The 18,409-nt window shown below is 43.6% G+C and overlaps 1 protein-coding gene across 1 annotated transcript in view; it reads right to left on the reverse strand.

The window, feature by feature from the left end:
• The window catches only part of CRYBG1 (crystallin beta-gamma domain containing 1), a 149,220-nt gene extending 145,426 nt beyond the window's left edge, over positions 1-3,794 (reverse strand). The window contains exon 1 of the mRNA XM_060190682.1: positions 3,659-3,794. The gene's annotated coding sequence lies outside the window, so the exon portion shown is untranslated. The remainder of the gene's footprint in view (positions 1-3,658) is intronic.
• Positions 3,795-18,409: the final 14,615 nt, after the last annotated feature.

An 18,409-nucleotide genomic window follows, 5' to 3' on the forward strand; every position in this document is an offset into this window, starting at 1 on the left:
ATGATGGAGGGGAGAGAGAGGCAAGAGAGGGTGGTGAGAGAGACAACAGATGCAGAAGTAGATCCCATGGGCAGTTGTTCCTGTTGTGAATATTTGACCATATCCAAAGCAGAGGGTGTGGCTGAGGTCGAGAGAGTACAGGCAGCACCTGACTTGACCCCATTTCCAGTGACACATGGAGTCAGTGTAGCTAGAAGGACAGCCTGTCTCCACTTGCTCCTTCTTTTGAGTTATTGCCCTTCTCTCTGCCCTGGGTCCTTTCCTATACCTAGCTCTTAGTCCTTCGGCTTATGACTCCATGTTGGACAGTATGCCAGCTCCCCACTGCTTAACGCTGTGGTCTATTTACATAATCATCATTTTTACCTGAGACCTGCCCTGCCTGCAGGGCACTGGTTTAAACCCCACTGGTTTGCACTCTCTTTTGGCTCAGCCCGCTCTCCTAGTAACACCCTACCACTTCCTTCTTGGGATGTATAAAAGAATCTTCTCAATGGCTTCCCAATACCCAGGGCTTTCTGAGGCCCCCCCGAAGAGCTAATAAGCATCGATAATAAGAGTGTAGATGGATACCATTACTGTGAAGACAGGACTCCTGTCGGACCATAAGCTACAGAGCCTTTTATGGTTTAATGCTCAGGGAAGATTTTGCTTGTTTTGTTGTTCTGATTTGGCTTTTGTCTCAATTCTAAATGCTTCCATCAATCATCTCTTGGATTTTAGTAGCTATCAGAGGATATTAAGTTGTAGTATATCACAGTTATTTTTATTTCAAGTTCTTTATGAACAAATATAGGAAACAACTTGAAACTCTAAGTAAGTCTAATGACTAGATTGACCATATCTGCTTTCTAGTTATAAACAATTTCTTAAAAAAAAAACAAAAAAAAGATGCAAAAGCAGCTTGAATAAGTTGGATAATTTAATTTTTATTTCAACCTTTTATAAAATATAATTTTCTAGTATCCTAATTGGCATTATGCTACTTTGAGTTAGAAAGCATTCTCTGCAGAATTTCTCACCTAGAAGTGTCAAGTTCTAATAGAATATAAAACATGAGCCATTAATGTTTGAAAAAATACAGAGAACACTTCAAAGGTTTCTGCGGCCCTCGTGCATAGGGTGATGCGTGTTTCCTCTTTATAATTCCACTTTAGTAAGTGTGTTCGCAAAGCTGAGCTAATAATCTCATTTTGTCCCTCTTTTCTTTTTTCTTTTCTTTCTCCCTCTCTCTCCTCCCCCCTCTCTCCCTCTCTCTCTCCTCTCCCTCTCTCTCTCCCTCTCCCCCTCTCCCTCTCCCTCCCCCTCTCCCTCTCTCCCTCCCTCTCCCTCTCCCTCTCCCTCTCCCTCTCCCTCTCCCTCTCTCCCTCCCTCTCCCTCTCCCTTTCCCTCTCTCCCTCCCTCTCCCTCTCCCTCTCTCTCTCTCCCTCCCTCTCCCTCTCCCTCTCTCCCTCCCCCTCCCTCTCCCTCTCCCTCTCCCTCTCTCCCTCTCCCTCTCCCTCTCCCTCTCCCTCTCCCTCTCTCCCTCTCCCTCTCCCTCTCTCCCTCCCCCTCCCTCTCCCTCTCTCCCTCCCCCTCCCTCTCCCTCTCCCTCTCCCTCTCTCTTTTTTGCCTCCAGAGCTTGGTGCCTGCACCACAAATCCATTGCTTCTGGAGGCTATTTTTTTCCCTTTTGTTGTCCTTGTTGTATCATTGTTGTTGTTATTGATGTTGTTGTTGTTGGATAGGACAGAGAGTAATGGAGAGAGGAGGGGGAGATAGAGAGGGGGAGAGAAAGAGAGACACCTGCAGACCTGCTTCACCGCCTGTGAAGCGAGACTGCCTGCATGTAGGCAGCAAGGGGCTCGAATGAATCGGGATCCTTAAGTTTGTCCTTGTGCTTTGTGCCATGTGTGCTTAATCCGCTGAGCTACCACTCGCCCCCCTATCTTGTCCCTTTTTTTCTTACTGTTCTTCCTCTCTAAGTAATTTTTAATTTTAAAACAATGTAATTCCGGGGAAACAGATATCACATAAAACTGAACTTATTAATCATCTTAAATGTACAGTTCAGTATTATTAAGTTTACTTATACTGTTTTGCATCTATTCATCAAATATTTCATCTTATACTTAGTTTTCTTTTCGTTTCTTTCCTTTAAAAAAAAATAATGGCAGCATTAAAGCATATTCTTTGGGACAAGAAGGTATTCTTTCATGAAAAAATATCTTTCACTATTAGCTTTCACTGATCTTGTCATAAGTTGTAATAAGAAATGTGTTGTCCCCTAATAAAGAAATTTAAAAAACAATGTGTGGGCAACTCTCAGGCTAGGCAGCTAACAGGAAAAATACAATTTTACTCTTCTGCCTGCAGACAGCTCCCTCTCCTCCCTCTCTCTCTCAGAGACAAACAGGCAAAGAGAGGTAGATAGAGAGAGACTGAAAGAAACCACAGCACTCAAGTTTCCTTCCATGTGGGGGAGCCCAGCGAGACCCTGTCAAAGTGTATGGCGAAGCGGCAAACTATCCAAGTGAGCTATTTCGCCAGCCTGAGAATGCCTTCTCACGTGTGACCTGATGCAACTGACATGCATATACTTTGGGCCAGGGCAAGACGAGCACTGGAGTGCACATCTCGCATGAGAGAGATCCTAGGTTTAACCATGGCGCCGCATACAATGGCAGAGTGATGCTCTGATCTCTCTTATCTTTCTCAACAAACTACTTTTTTTAATGTGTATATTCTCCACCACCAACCAACCCCATACCCAGGAAAAACTTGCCTTTTAAGGTAATATAGCTAACTCAGAGTCATTAAGGAAAATTAGTCAAGTATGGGCCCCTTGGAATATATCTAAAATAAATTTCGTAGATCCTTCCAACATGAAGACGTCAATTTTCATCTGCTATATTCTTATATTGTTCCTAGATTTTTCCAAAGTGGAGACCCCAAATCTCACCTGCTATAGTCTTGCCTTTAGGTTCTTGACTATTAAACAATCTGTTCTGCTCTGTATCTTAATACTTTTCAGTCACCAAGCTGCAGATGCTACCATGACACCAATCTGATTTCCCTGGACAGATGACCTCACCAATGTGTCCTGGAACCCCACCTCCCTAGAGTCCTGCCCCACCAGGGAAAGATAGAAACAGGTTGGAGGTATGGATCTCCCTGCCAATACCCATGTCCAGCAGAGAAGCAGTTACAGAAGCCATACCTTCCACCTTCTGTACCCCAATACTATCTTGGGTTCATACTCCCAGAGGGATAAAAAATAGGAAAGCTTCCAGTGGAGGGGATGGGATGCAGAACTCTGGTGGTGGGAATTGTGTGGAATTGCACCCCTTCTATCCAATGGACTTGTTGATTATAATTAAATCAATAAAAAATTTTTAAAAAATCACAACTACACCCTAATAATTCCAAATATTTCATAGTAGAAAGTAATTTAAATGGTCCCTGTGGGGAAAAACTACAAATTACAGATATTGATGCATTACTTCATATGCCTTCTGAGTGTATGAAAGCATGACCTGTATAAAGAGAAAAACGTAGACAAAAGACCTCCAGGACAAAGTCTTTTTCAATCAGATAACACAGGAGGCCACTTCTTACAGTGCTCTGCTTCACTAATGTGCTCTGGCCTGCGAGTGAACTATTGGAAATGACGTATTACCTTTTTAAAGATCCTAAACTCTGCAGGTAAAGTAACAGGCGTGTCCCTGGTGATATGAGGCAACTGGGACTCTCTACAGAGTGCAAACTCCTGGAACTCTCCAGCCACATGGCTTCTGTCCACAGCCTCCAAAGCTCTGAAAAGAATAGGAAGACAGTCATGTCAAAAAGTGCCAAGAATGCTGAAGAACTCAGGAAATTCAAAGGCATGTATGCTTCCACTCATGTACACTTCCATTATGAAGCATGAATCATTCTTCAAAACTAACACAGGACCACAGATAATTTGGCTTTCATTACACGTTTAGAAATAAACCTTGATGACTTTCTGGGGCTAACAGAAAACAAAGTATGGATAGATATGTAAACCAGATGGATACATTTTGCAAGAAAGCAACCCAGTTTTATTTTACAATTTCGTGGTTGCTCTACTGTCAAAATTTTTGAGAAATAAGAAACAAATTTCCTTATCATTTGAATAAACGGGAACTGAATCCCAGTTAGGGCAGGAGTGTAAGCCACCAGGAAAGCAGAGCTGTTTCCAGGATTACTATTTCATAAAATAGACTTAAATGGAAAGCAGTAAAGATAGAAAGAATGTTCTAAACAGACTTTGGTAGTTACCTATTAAAAAATCATTTTTTCCTTTTCTTTCTTTTTATTTTCCCCATGAGGAACAAGTTTAATTTTTATTCAGATAGAAAGTGGTAGGTCAAAGATTTAATCCCAATTTTTTTCAGGTAATCCTAGGGTGTCCCCCCCACTTCTTTTTTTTTTTACCTTCAGTTTTTAATTGGTGATGAATAGTAGGTTACAAAATTTTAAGATCACAGTGTATCATTCCACACCAACCCCCACCAAAGTTCTGCACCCCAACATTCCCACCTCCAGAAGATAACCACCAGAGTTCTCACAAATATTCGAAACAGTTTGCTTGCATCTGATCTGTTTTTTCAAGTTCTTGTGTATCAGATCTCTAGAATCCATAGACAAGTGAGACCATCTGGTAATTGTCTTTCATGTCTTTACTTCACTAAGCAGTTTCACTAACCTCCAGTTCCATCCATTTTGTTCCAAAGAACACAGTATTGTCTTAAAAACCCATTTCTTTATCCAGTCTTTCACTATGCCTCCCATTTTCTCTCCCCCTCTTCCTTCCTTCATTCCTTCCTTCCTTCCTTCCTTCCTACTCCTCCCCCCTTTTCTATAGAGACAGAGAGAAAAAAGAACAGACCACCGGGGCATGGAGGGCTGGACTATAGCACAGCAGGCTGAGCACACATGGCGTGAAGCACAAGGACTGGTTCTGGTTCGAGACCCCGGATCCCCACATGCAGGGGAGTCGCTTCACAAGCAAGTGAAGCAGTTCTGCAGGTGTCTATCTTTCTCTCCCCCTCTGTGTCTTCCCCTCCTCTCTCCATTTCTTTCTGTCCTATCCAACAACAGCAATAACAACAACAGTAATAACAACAAGGGCAACAACAAAAAGATTGAACCAGGTGAGCAAGTCTCATGCTCTGCCAGGAAAGGTACATTAACAATAAATCTGCGGGGCTGGGCCTGCCTCTGGATCATGCCCACGGAAAAGCAGCATTCTGTGCAGGCCAACTATTCCACCGCAGCTGCCCCCCAGACCCCCTGTTCATTTTCCTGGTTAATATACCTGAATTTGTTCAGATGTCCGTCCTCTTTGTGACTCATAGGAAGTTACTTCTAGCTATTGTGGTAAATCACGATTAGTTTAATCCTGCTGTCCAGTTCCCCTTGCCAAAATTAGGTCTATGTCACTATCATAATGAGTTAGGTCTCCCTGTCTCTCTAAAATGTTTGTACCTTGACTACTTATCTCGTGAAAGTTTAACCAATTCAATGTTTGGAAAAATCAACTGAAAAAAATCAGGGGAGGGACTTTTTTTTTTTTTTTTTTAAAGATGGTATCTAGAGAGAAATGGTTCCTGCATGTAATGAATCTATATGGCAGACATTTGGGGGCTGTCTGTGGCATAAGCCCAAGGAGAATGGAGAAATAAGCAGGATAGAATCATATACATTGCTCAGCAGTTAAGCTGACCAATTCTAGCCCCGCACTAACTCTGCAACCCCTGTCATGTTGCATAATACGAGCCCTATTCTTTAAGTCTTTTCGAGGCGATCATTCTGTGATCTGCAGTTGGCATCATACCTGATAAAAGGAAACTGAAAAGAAAGTTCTGTGTATGTCTCTTCTCCCTTAGTAAACCTTCCATACAAGTCAATTTCTTTTTTTTTCCTGTTTGTTGCCCTTTTTTGTTGTTGTAGTTTTATTGTTGTTATTGATATCGTCGTTGTTGGATAGGACAGAGAGAAATGGAGAGAGGAGGGGAAGACAGAGGGGGAGAGAAAGACAGACATCTGCAGACCTGCTTTACCACCTGTGAAGTGACTCCCCTGCATGTGGAGAGCCGGGGGCTCGAACTGGGATCCTTATTCTGGTCCTTGCGCTTGGAGCCATGTGTGCTTAATCTGCTGTGCTACCTACCGTCTGTTCCCCAGAAGTCAATTTCTCAAGTCAACTCTTCAAGTCACTTTTTTTTTTTACTAACAGAGAGAAAGATACACATAGGACGCAACCAGAGTCCTGCTCAGCTCTGGCTTATGGCAGGGCAAGGGATGGAATCTGGGACGTTAGAGCCTCAGGCATGAGAGTCTTCTGCAGAACCATTATGCTGCCTCTCCAGGCTTTCAAGTTACATCTTTGCCCTGAACCATTTGTCAGACTCATGCCTTAAAGCTGAGGTCTGAAGGACATCAATGCAGAGAGTGGGAACTCGCACAAACTGGGGTCTTACTAGGAAGAAGGAGTGGGGGGTGGTGGAGATGAAGCTTGGCGTGTTTTATTTTGTCTTGAAACCTGTGCCCCACAGTCACTCCATCAGCAGAGGCGCAGCTAGTGTCGAGAGAGACTCATGACTGAACTTCAGTTATCAAAGCAGTGACCTCCCTGGTTCTGCTCTCCCAGAACACTGCACCTACGATTGGCTTTCCCACCTGTCTGGCTGGGAAATTAAGATTAGTCTACTATTCAGGGGTCTATTCTATATGCCTGGGGTCATGGTCTCTAAGATTAAAGGTGGGTTTAGTTTCTTAATGTCCAGAAGAGGCAGACTAATACAAATGGTCCAGGGGAGGTTCTTGCTTCATCTATACTTCAGAAACAGGAAATGCTGAGTGTTTGTGGTGTGTCCAGTAACCTCTGACCTCCCTTGAAGGTGATGGCTGACTTCCCCTTCCTCCCCACCCAGATCCAGGCAGTGCAGCTGTGCGGGTGGCCACGAGGCCATCATTTGAAAGCTGGTTCTAGGACGGGGAGGTAATGGATGGTCAGGACAGTCCCGTGAAAATCTTGCAGTTGCTCTTTTTTTTTAAAAAAAAACAAAAATTTATTGACTTATTTGATGCAGAGCAATTGAGAGGGAAGGGAGATAGAGAGGGGGGAGAGACAGAGACATCTGCAGCCTTGCTTCACCACTCGTGAAGCTTTCCCCCTGCAGGTGGGGACTGGGGACTTGAACCCGGGACCTTGCGCACTGTAATGTGTGTGCTTAACCAGGTGCACCACCACCTGCTCCCCTGTAGTTGCACTTTACAGTGTTAAGACACCGAACTTCTCCACTCCTGGCAAACTTATTGCTCAGTTTTGTTTCCCAGAACACAACCTTCATAACACCATATATATATTAGATAAGTAAACCTAGAGGATCCTAGGCCCTAACTGAATTTTTTAAATTTTTTATTTATTCCTTTATTATTGGATAGAGCCAGAGAGAAATTGAGAGGAAAGGGACAGAGAGATACTTGCAGCCCTGCTTCACCACTCGTGAAGCTTTCCCCCTGCAGGTGGGTACCAGGGACTTGAACCCTGGTCCTTGTGCACTGTAATGTGTGCGCTTAACCACCTCCTGGCCCCTGCCCTAATTGAATTTTTAAATACTATCACCTTCTTTCTTTCTTTCTTTCTATCTATCTATCTATCTATCTATCTATCTCTATCTCTCTCTTGCCTCCAGTATTATCACTGGGGCTTGGTACTCCTGGCAGTCATTTTTCCATTTTATTGAACAGAACAGAGAGAAATTGAGGGAGGCAGAGATAGAAAGATAGACACCTACAGACCTGTTTCATCACTTGTAGGTAGTCATAAAAAAGAGAAGAAGAAGGGGGGGGGGAGTCAATACTGACTCTGTGGTGAGAAATTTAAGATTTGGAAGTAAAAGTACATTTTCCTTTGTGAATAGTCACTATAAGTCTCTTATTAAAGACAGCACCTCTTATTTTTAAGAGAGAGAGAATATAAAATCTCTCCAATGTTGCCATGCTGATCTGAAGTTTTAACAGAGGATAATTTAGTAATTGATTAACTATAATGGGTCCTTTTCTTTTTTAGTACAGATTATGCAACTACCTGTGAGATTCAGTGTCAGAAACTACTTCAGGGATTCCTGAATAATGGAATATCTTCCAGGTTGGGAGATGGCTCACCCAGAAGAACCCAGGCTTTGCAATACAGGAGGCCCTGAGTTTGAAGCCCAATTATCATATGTGATATGGGAACTTCACAACAACACTACACAGAACTCGCTAGATGATGGGGGCAGTGCTGCAGTGTTTCTCGTCTCTGGCTTTTTTTTTTTTTTCTTCCAGGGTTATTGCTGGGCTCAGTGCCTGCACCATGAATCCACCGCTCCTGGAGGCCATTTTCCCCCCTTTTGTTGCCCTTGTTGTTGTAGCCTCACTGTGGTTATTATTATTGTCATTGTTGATGTTGTTCATTGTTGGATAGGACAGAGAGAAATGGAGAGAGGAGGGGGAGACAGAGAGGGGGAGAGAAAGACAGACACCTGCAGACCTGCTTCACTGTGAAGCGACTCCCCTGCAGGTGGGGAGCCGGGGGATCCAACTGGGATCCTTACGCCAGTCCCTGCGCTTTGCGCCACATGCGCTTAACCCACTGCGCCACCGCCCCAACCCCCATCTCTGGCTTTTGAAATAAAAATGAACAGCCTGGCCTGGGAATGGTCCCACTTGTGAATATAGACTGCAGACTATGTATATGTATGTGTATGTATATATATGTTACCTTGTTCAGCTATTCTTGTTCCCCTTTTATTTGGCTTACTTAAACAAATTGTGTCCTTCATCTGGAGATTAGGCTGGTAGAAAAAAAATAATGATGTGGGGGCAGATGGTGGCTCACGCAGTTAAGTGCATGTGTTAACATGCAAAGGACTAGGGTTCAAGCCCTTGTAAGGGGAAAGTTTCACGAGCTGCAGGTGTCTGTCTGTCTGACTCCCTCTTTACCCCCTTTCCCTCTCAATTTCTCTGTCCTATAAAATAAATAATATATTTAGGAATGTTAAAAAAAAAAGAAAAAAATAACAGTGGTAAGATTCTTTGCCCCTTCTCAAGATAAGAGTCATAAGATAAGCTCATGTCCAGACAAATCTAAGCATTGTGAGTAGTTAAGCATTATATAATTTAGGGATTTTTTTTTTTTTTATGAACAAGAAAACAAAATGCCTCCCCCTTCCAAAAAAAAAAAAAAAATAGAGCTAGGGCTGCTATGATCTCCAAAGTGGGCCAGAATACTTAAGCTTCATCCACCTCCCGTTACTCTACATCAGGCTTTTCTTTTTTTTTGTTTTTTGTTTTTTTTTTATAATTTATTTCTTTATTGGGGAATTAATGTTTTACATTCAACAGTAAATACAATAGTTTGTACATGCATAACATTCCCCAGATTCCCATTTAACAATACAACCCCCACTATGTCATTCATCATCCTTCATGGACCTGTATTCTCCCCACCCACCCACCCACCCCAGTCTTTAACTTTGGTGCAATACGCCAATTCCATTTCAGGTTCGACTTGTGTTTTCATTTCTGATCTTGTTTTTCAACTTCGGCCTGAGGGTGAGATCATCCCATATTCATCCTTCAGTTTCTGACTTATTTCACTCAACATGATTTTTTCAAGGTCCATCCAAGATCGGCTGAAAACGGTGAAGTCACCATTTTTTACAGCTGAGTAGTATTCCATTGTGTATATAGACCACAACTTGCTCAGCCACTCATCTGTTGTTGGACACCTGGGTTGCTTCCAGGTTTTGGCTATTACAAATTGTGCTGCCAAGAACATATGTGTACACAGATCTTTTTGGATGGATGTGTTGGGTTCCTTAGGATGTATCCCCAGGAGAGGAATTGCAGGATCATAGGGTAGGTCCATTTCTATCCTTCGGCGAGTTCTCCAGACTGTTCTCCACAGAGGTTGGACCCATTGACATTCCCAGCAGCAGTGCAGGAGGCTCCTTTGCCCCCACACCCTCTCCAGCATTTGCTGCTGTGACCTTTTCTACGTCAGGCTTTTCTAATGTGGGCTTACTCCATCGGGTTTTTTCTTGAGTCTCTTAGCAGGTGCCATTCACTATGAAGCGAACTAAATGAGCTTTTCTGCAACAATTATTACTTCCAAGGCAATGTGCAGAAGTGACGTGTAAGCAAATGTTCAGGCTTAACTATAGGATGTACAGTGATGTTACACTGCTACCTAGTGTTGCCTCAAAGCATTATTAGTTTGTTCTCAGCCTCGGGCATTGTGGTCTGGAAGTTTCCAAAAAGTTCCTCTTCCTGCACTGAATTATCTTTTTTCTTAACTTTTATTTATGTATCATTGGATAGCGACAGAGAGAAATTGAAAAGAGAGAAGGAAATAGAGAGACACCTGCAGCCATACTTCACCACTCATGAAGCTTTCCCACTGCAGGTGGGGACCCGGGTCTTGAACCCGGGTGGGTCCCTGTGCACTGCAGTGTGTGTGTGTGTGTGTGTGTGTGTGTGTGTGTGTGTGTGTGTGTGTGTGCTTAACCAGGTGGGCCACCACCTGGCACCTTGAATTATTTTCTCAAGAGAGCTTTCCACACCATCAATCAGCACCCCACTTCTGAGTTAAGGCATTGGCTATGAGGTTATACGAGTTTCCTGGTCAGGAAGAACGCATGAAAATTTTGGGTTCCATAAGACCCACTAGCTTTCTCCAAAAAGGAGACCCCAAATCTCATCTGCTATATCCTTGCCTTTAGGTTCCTGACTATTAAACAGTTTGTCCTGCTTTGTATCTTAATGCTTTTCAGCCACCAAGGTGCAGATGCTAACATGATGCCAACCTGACTTCCCTGGGCAGACGACCCCACCAATGTGTCCTGGAACCTCCCCTCCCCAGAGCCCTGCCCCACTGGGGAAAGAGAGAGACAGGCTGGGGGTGTGGATCCATCTGCCAACACCCATGTTCAGTGGGGAAGCAATTACAGAAGCCAGAACTCCCACCTTCTGCACCCCATAATGACCCTGGGTCCATGCTCCAAAGGGATAAAGAATAGGGAAGCTGTCAGGGGAGGGGATCAGATATAGAACTCTGGTGGTGGGGAATTGTGTGGAATTGTACCCCTCTTCTCCGATGATCTTGTCAAAATTTCCATTTTATAAATAAAATTGAAAAAGAAAGAAAGAAACAACAGTGAATGTAGTACTTGTCTGCTGCAACTGCTGAGTGGTAGGTCACTACCATTTTCTGAGCAATTTCCACCTGGCTGACTTTAGACCCTGGCACACTACAGACACACACCAGCAGGCGATTCTGGATCTAGGAAGCCCACCAAAGATGACCTGTGGTGCAGGTAATGCCCACACCACAGGTCTGAAGAGACACGGGCTCTGAGAAACGCGGATGATGTCAAGAGTTGTGAGTTTCCTTGGCTACTTCTATGCCTGCATTAGGAAGCCTGGCTCCCATGAGATGTCTAAGGACAGTATTAACATAAACCTATGTAAATCTGTCCCATCTCCAGAAAAAAAAATTAGCATACATTTATTGCCCTTGGAAAACCAAGGGCTTGGGATTTATAGATGGGTTTCTCTTTCAGAAGGATGTTCTTGTCAGATTTATATGTATTTTTGAACTAGACCAAACATGAAATATAGTCACGGTATACAGATTCCAGAATCATAGCAGGCATAGCTTTTAGCTATGTGATTCTGGCTACTTATAGTCTCCAAGCTTCAGTCATCCCATTCAAACACTGAGGACAATCAGTTTGCTGTAGGAATTAAATTAGGTGATCCTTATAAAATGCTTAGCTTCGTACTGGCTGGCGAGACACAAAGCAGGCCTTCGGTAAACACTAGCCATACTGTGATTCACACATGCCAATCGCACCTACTATCTAGAGGAACACCACTTGACATTCCCTTAACAACAAGATTCCAGGGATCTTGTGGACACCACCAGCAGCTGGCATTTTGTCAGGTTCCTCTATGAAATGGCACCAAAATGTGAATGTCTGAGTTGAAAGAAACCTTAGATGTAATACAGTGACCAATTATTTCATTTTTCAGACAAGCTCATTGAGATGTGCAGAGATGCCTTTTGTTGAAGGTAGAAAAGACCATTTTCAGATGCCTTTCAGATGAGTTTCATGATCACATAATCTCCATTTAGATATAGAAATGAATGGGGGTGGAAGCAGACAGTATAATGGCTATGCAAAGAGACTCTCATGCCTGAGGCTCCAAGGTCCCAGGTTCAGTTCTCCCACATCACCATAAAACAGAGCTGAGCAGTTCTCTGGTAAATGAAATATATGTGGGGAATGGATAAAATCCTCTATTTTAACTCAAATCTACAATATTCCCAGAGTTTTGGCGGTCTATAGGATTCCATACATCTGGGCAGGCTGTGCAGAGGTATGAGTACAGGACTTGCAAAAATGAGGTTCTGAGTTCAATCCCTGACACTGTGTGTTTTCAGAGTAATGTTCTGGTCCTGTCTCTCTCTTTCTCTTTCATAGACAAAAAATTTTTTTTCTAAAGAAAGATCACATTGTTAGTACATTTGTGACAAATGTTGCTTCTAATGCAGAAACTCTGCCATCTAGTGGTTGTCTATGAGCATCAAGCTACTTTTTTTTTTTTTTTTTTGCCTCCAGGGTTATCACTGGGGTTCAGTACCTGCACTGCGAATCCACAGCTCCTGGAGGCTATTTTTTCCCTTTTGTTGCCTTTGTTGTTTATCTTTGTTATTATTTTTATTATTATTTTAATTGCTGTCATTGTTGTATAGGACAGAGAAATAGAGAGAGGAAGGGAAGACTCGGAGGGAGGAGAAAAAGACCTGTAGACCTGCTTCATTGCTCGTGAGACAAGCGCCCTGCAGGCGGGGAGCCGGGGGCTCAAACCGGGATTGGCAAACTGGTCCTTGCGCTTTGTGCCATGTGTGCTTAACCTGCTTCGCTACCACCCAGACCCCTCATCTTTTTTTATTTATTTATTTATTTTAGTAATGTTTTTGTGTAAAAAGTCTTTCTGGGCCTGTTGATGTTTTGAATGGCAGTTTCAAGTCTGGGAACCGTCTACAGATGTGCGGGGGGGGGGGGGGGGAACATAAATGTCCAGGCTCTTCTCTGATCTGATCATCTCTCCAACACAGGCTGGAGACTCTGCTCATATTTTGTGAAATCTAGATTTGGGTTTACAGTCTGTGAAATTCAACCAGACTATCTCAGAAGCAAGTGTCTGTAAATTTGGGTTATTTGGGATGCCTCATGATTACCAAACTATGAAGCTACCCAGAGCCCAGAACCCAGAACCCGGCTTGACTCACAGCTTGTCTGCTTTATTGCTGGTGCCGGGAGCAGACTCTCATTCTGCAATAAAAGGGGAAAAAATGAAAATAAAAAAGAAATCATCAGCCCAAGTCCCAAGAGAATTGGGGATCTGAAGTTTATGTCTCAAGGAAGGACCTTTTTTTTTTTTTTTAAAGAACCTGTTTCACACAGAGGAGCTTAAGTTTCAACTTCACTACAATCAAGTCAGACAAGTTTTTAGTTGTCAACGAGTGAAAGAAGTTTTCTTGATCACTTTACATTCCCCTTATAAAACTCCCCAAGTGCCTATAACCTAAAGGCAGAGAAGAGAAAAAAGAAGTAGCCTTTCTTTTGATGGCATATGAAATCCCCAAGGGAAGCTTGTTTAATAGCCTTGCAAAGTTCATGCATAACAAATTAATAATTCAAGAGAACATTTTAAATTACTATCCTTTGCAATACAAAACAAAGCGAGTGGTGATCTGGTCATGACAGAGCAGCCAGGAACTAGAAACTTAGCAGAACACGGTTACAGGAACAACAGTGGGAACAAAAGCGCGCTTGGGAATCATGAGGGTTTGAGCCATCTTGGACGGAACTAGAAGACATCATGTTACGTGAGAAAGGCCAAAAAGAGAAGGACAAATAGCCACTAACTGCATTATAAGTGGGATTTGAGAAATAGGGACAGGGAGGGAGGACACAGAAGGAAATGTGGATGGGACATGGTGTATTGCATCAAATCAGAGGATAGCGGGGAGGGGAAGGGAGCTGTGAGGTCCCAGTGCCTGCTAAGTTGTGCTTATGTGCCGATGATTGCACTGTGGGGCACTGAACCCCCGATAATCAAATAACAACAAAAAGAGAATTATCAAGTGTGTGTGGGGGCAATTCAAAGGTCATGCCTGAGTGCTTCTGAGCACTGGCCCAGGGGCCCTTAGCCTTCACACCCAAACTTGCTTATAAAGAAGCCACATGAGAGCTCTTTGTTGGTCAGGTTTTGGGAATGTCAAGAAGGCTGAAGTGTTACTCACAACCTTTTCTTTCTCTTTTTTAACTTCTTTATTGGGGGATTAATGTTTTACAGTCGACAGCAAACACAATAGCTTATATATGCACAACATTTCTCAGTTTTCCACATAACAACACAATCCCTACCAGGCCCTCTGCCAGAAAACTTTCTCTTACCCATAAGTGCCTCCAAAAGCTTTTCTTGAGAGCCCAGCGGCAATGCAGTGGGTTAAGCACATGTGGTGCAAAGCGCAAGGACCGGCATAAGGAACCAGATTCGAGCCCCCGGCTCCCCACCTGCAGGGGAGTCACTTCAGCAGGTCTGCAGGTGTCTGTCTTTCTCTCCCCCTCTGTCTTCCCCTCCTCTCTCCATTTCTCTCTGTCCTATCCAGCAACAACAGCATCAATAACAACAACAATAAAACAACAAGGGCAACAAAAGGGAAAATAAATAAATATTTTTTTAAAAAAGCTTTTCTTTTCTCTACCAGTTATCTGAAAGATATGGGCCATAGAGTTAACCACCAGTCAATTAGAATAATTACATACTACTTACAAGTTCCATCTGAGATGAGGTGAAGAAGGTGAATTCACCATTTTTAATAACTGTGTATGTATGTGTGTGTATATATATATCAACTTACTAAGCCACTCCTCTGGTGTTGGACATCTAGGTTGTTTAAAGAAATCACATTAAGTGCCATAAGCCAGAAACAGAAGGATGATTATGGGATGATCTCATTCACGGACAGAAGTTGAAAAATAAGAACAGAATGGAAAAACATAAAGCAGAACTTTGGGATTTGGTGTCTTACACCAAAATAAATGGCTCTGGGGTGGGGGGGGCGGTAAGGAGTGTTCAGGTCGTGGAATATGATGACACAGGAGGACCTAGGTGGGGGGTTAGAGTGTTATGTGGAAAAATGAGAAATGTTACACACGGACCAACTACTATATTTTACTGTCCACCATTAGTCACCATTAGTCCCTCCAATAAAGAAAAAAAGGAGAATAATTACATACAACCTTATGAATATATTCCTCTGTAAGGTAATCATCACTCTGATCTTATCACACTGTTATTCCTTTGGTTTTCTGCTATTCACCTACTTACATTGCGAATTGCATGTAAACTACTTCAATTATGAGAGGGAAGAAGTGACAGGGCCTATGTTTACATAGCTTCCACCTTGTCAGTAAGACTTGCATCTACCTTGTCTGTTCCAACGTTCCCACTGTTCTCAGGTTGGCAGTGTCTCCTGTATCCTCCAACCTATTCCAAAAAGATTCTCTCTCTCCCTCTCCCTCTCTCTCTCTCTCTCTCTCTCTCTCTCTCTCTATATATATATATATATATATATATATATATATATATTGTTATCTATGACCACCCGTGGACAGTAGTTTTGCATTCTTTTTTAAAAATATTTATTTATTCCTTTTTGTTGCCCTTGTTGTTTTATTGTTGTGGTTATTATTATTGTTGCTGCTGTTGTTGTTGTTGGATAGGACAGAGAGAAATGGAGAGAGGACAGGAAGACAGAGAGGGGGAGAGAAAGACAGACACCTGCAGACCTGCTTCACCGCCTGTGAAGTGACTCCCCTGCAGGTGGGGAGCCAGGGGCTCGAACCGGGATCCTCATGCCGGTCCTTGCACTTTGTGCCATGAGCACTTGACCCACTGTGCTACCCCCCAACTCCCCAAAAAGATTCTCTTATGTGAAGATAATTTTGGCCACGCAGTGGTCCACCTGGCACAAACTGGAGTGTGCCAGGACCCACCTGCAGGGTGGGAAGCTTTACAGGTGGTGAAGCAATGCTGCAAGTTTCTCTCTCTCTCTCTCTCTCTCTTCATACTTCCTCCTCCCCTCTCAATTTCCCTCTGCTTCCACACACATTTTAAAAAATAAAGATTGTAAATAAAAATATGTTTTTTTTTTGTTTTTTTTGTTTTTTTTCTTCCTCCAGGGTTATTGCTGGGCTCGGTGCCTGCACCATGAATCCACCGCTCCTGGAGGCCATTTTTCCCCCCTTTTGTTGCCCTTGTTGTAGCTTCGTTGTGGCTATTATTATTGCCCTTGTTGACGCAATTCGTTGTTGGATAGGACAGAGAGAAATGGAGAGAGGAGGGGAAGACAGAGAAGGGGAGAGAAAGATAGACACCTGCAGACCTGCTTCACCGCCTGTGAAGCGACTCCCTTGCAGGTGGGGAGCCGGGGGCTCGAACCGGGATCCTTACGCCGGTCCCTGCGCTTTGCGCCACATGCGCTTAACCCACTGCGCCACCGCCTGACCCCCAAAAATATGTTTTAAAAAAGAAAACTATTAGGCGGTTCCATACAATGTGAAATCCTAACTTTATAGTGTAAGTTTCAAGCTCTTTGGTCTGTGAGAGTCAGTCTACCTTTTCAGAGTTTTCTTCCCCCCCCTTTTGTTGCCCTTGTTGTTGTAGCCTTGTTGTGGTTATTATTGTTATTGTTAATGTCGTTTGTTGTTGAATAGGACAGACAGAAATGGAGAGAGGAGGGGAAGATAGAGGGGGAGAGAAAGACAGACACCTACAGACCTGCTTCATCACCTGTGAAGTGACTTCCCTGCAGGTGGGGAGCGGGGACTCAAACTGGGATCCTTACACTGGTCCTTGCTCTTTGCACCACGTGCGCTTAACCCGCTGCGCCACCGCCCAACCCACTCAGAGTTTTCTTATAGTCATGCACTGACAGCTTTTTTTTTTTTTTTAAATCCCAGAGAGTAGATACTTTAGAGGGCTCTTTTTATGTCACAGCATATAGCCACATCGTTCACATCACAGATGTGAAAGTGAGGTTTTACTGGGTGAGAGAATGCAATGCCCCGTCTGCAAGGTGTTCTGACTCAGGACTCTAGCAGCTGTTGGCAAAACCTGCTGCTGCCGATGACTGTTTCAACTAATGTCAATATAAAGCATTGGTTCAAAAGCTCCTCTTTCTAACCGTGACAGTTGCATGCTAGGATAGCCTCTCTGCTGTTATTTTCCAGAAGTCTCTGATGATGTCATGCACTTTGAAGTTGACTTTATAGCAACTTTAATAAGCAACATCTGCTTTCTTTGTTCAGCTCCACCCCACCTATCTCACTCGTCCAAAATGACTCTGGTGCCAGCAATTGGTAAGAGTCCACAATAAAATCTAGCATCCCTTTCCAGCCTTCAGCCTTCCAGGCAATCGAAGAATTCTCTTCACTGTTCCTGGACTTTGGCAACATTTTCGTTGCTGAACATACTGTAAGGCGATCTGTCTTCGGAGGAATTTAGTTTCAATAAAAACTACGTAGCTACTTCTGGGGCCCTAGTCGGGGAGTCCTGAAACTCCCAAACAGATACAATGGGCCTAGACCTTGAATAAATCCCTCTCCCCATTGTTACAGGTCATTTCTATCAGGAACAACACAACAGACCCCTTTGTGGGCCCCCATAGGACCTTGCCCTCAGCTTGGATCAACAATGGTAGAGAATGTTCCATCCTCTGAAGGGAGGCTGGACAACATACTCTATGCTATACCTGAGGAAGATGGGTGTTGTATGCTTTACATTGGGTTGTTCTAGTTCTCCCCCGCCAAGAAAATTGGATCAGTCCTGCTAGTTTCGCGGGCCCACTTGGCCCCGCCCCCAGGAACCCCGGGAGAGTTGGAGAGTTGCAGAGTTTGACAGTGCTTGGCCGCAGCGGGGGAAAGAGGCAGCAGAGTTCTGTTTGGTGATTAGTTTGGTTTAGTTTATGAATCGTTGTTCCTGAATAAAGAAATACAGCTTCCCTGCCCAGCCGTATGTCTCTGGTCATCTCTGTTACCCGCCTGTGAAGCTAGCCCAGCCAGCTGGAGCTGCCGAATTTTAACAACAGATGGGTCGATATTGGGGCAGCTTGGAATGTTCCTACTCATGACCACAGAATGTGAGCTCAGATACAGGGATGCAGAGGGCACACAGGCTCCTAAGCTGAATATGGGCCCCAGACCAAATCAAATCAAGTCAACTATATTTCTACCCCTTTCCCATATTAGGGAGCTACTCTCTTCCCTGATCCAGCTTT

Source organism: Erinaceus europaeus, chromosome 4, assembly GCF_950295315.1.
Source record: "Erinaceus europaeus chromosome 4, mEriEur2.1, whole genome shotgun sequence".
In the NCBI taxonomy this organism is placed as follows: Eukaryota; Metazoa; Chordata; class Mammalia; order Eulipotyphla; family Erinaceidae; genus Erinaceus; species Erinaceus europaeus.